The sequence below is a fragment of the Chrysochloris asiatica genome, unplaced genomic scaffold (genome assembly GCF_000296735.1).
Source record: "Chrysochloris asiatica unplaced genomic scaffold, ChrAsi1.0 scaffold00010, whole genome shotgun sequence".
Taxonomy (NCBI): Eukaryota; Metazoa; Chordata; class Mammalia; order Afrosoricida; family Chrysochloridae; genus Chrysochloris; species Chrysochloris asiatica.
Genome location: NW_006408528.1, coordinates 24,176,656 through 24,177,774, shown reverse-complemented (window position 1 = coordinate 24,177,774; position 1,119 = coordinate 24,176,656).

The following is a 1,119-nucleotide window of genomic DNA, read 5'->3' as shown; positions in this document are numbered from 1 at the left end:
ATTCCTGCTGTAGGCTTGGTCTAGGATTAGTTTTCCTTATTCACTGTCCAACTGTGAAAAGCACTGTAGAATTAGTCTAGGACTGCTAATTACAAGTTTGGTGGCTCAAACCCACCAATGGTACTTAACAACAAAAATATATATACATATATATTTACATATGCATATATTTGTTTGATTTTTTGACTGCTACTTCCATTAGTATTGATGGTTGATCTGAGCAAAATAAAGTCTTTGACAACTTCAATCTTTCCTCCCTTTATATGGATATTATTTATTGGTCCAGTGGAGTTTTGTTTGTTTTTTTCTTTACGTTGAGATATAATCCATACCAAAGGCTATGGTCTTTGATTTTTATCAGTATTTTAAGTACTCTTCACTTTCAGCAAGCAAAGTTGTATCATCTGCATATTGCAGGTTGCCAATGAGTCTTCCTCCAATCCTGAAGCCACATTTTTCTTCATATAATCCAGCTTCTTGGATTATTTGCTCAGCATACAGATTGAATAAGTATGGTGAAAGAATACAACCCTGGAACATGCTTTTCCTAATTTTAAACTATGTTCCCTTATTATGTTCAAACAAATAACTCTTGGTCTATGCACAGGTTCCTCATGAGTACAATTAAGTGTTTCAGAATACTCATACTTCTCATTGCTGTTCACACCTTGTCATGATCCACACAATCAAAAGCCTTTGATTAGTCAATAAAGCACAGGTAAACATCTTTCTGGTACTCTCTGCTTTCAGCCAAGATCCAGCTGACATCAGCAATGATATCCTTCATTCCACGTCCTCTTCTGAATCAGCTTGAAGCTCTGGAAGTTCTCTGTCAATATAAGGTTGCAGCCATTTCTGTATTACCTTTAGTCAAACTTTATTCATGCAAATAAAACTTTACTCAAAATCAATTATATTGTCCAATGATTTTGCATTCTGTTGGGTCACCGCTCTTTGAAATGGCACAAATATGGACCTCTACCACTCATTTGGTCATGTAGTTGTCTTCCAAATTTCTTGACATAGATGAGCGAATGCCTCCAATATCACATCAGTTTGTTCAAAGATTTCAATTTGCATTCCATCTATTCCTGCTGTCTTGTTCTTTGCCAATGCCTT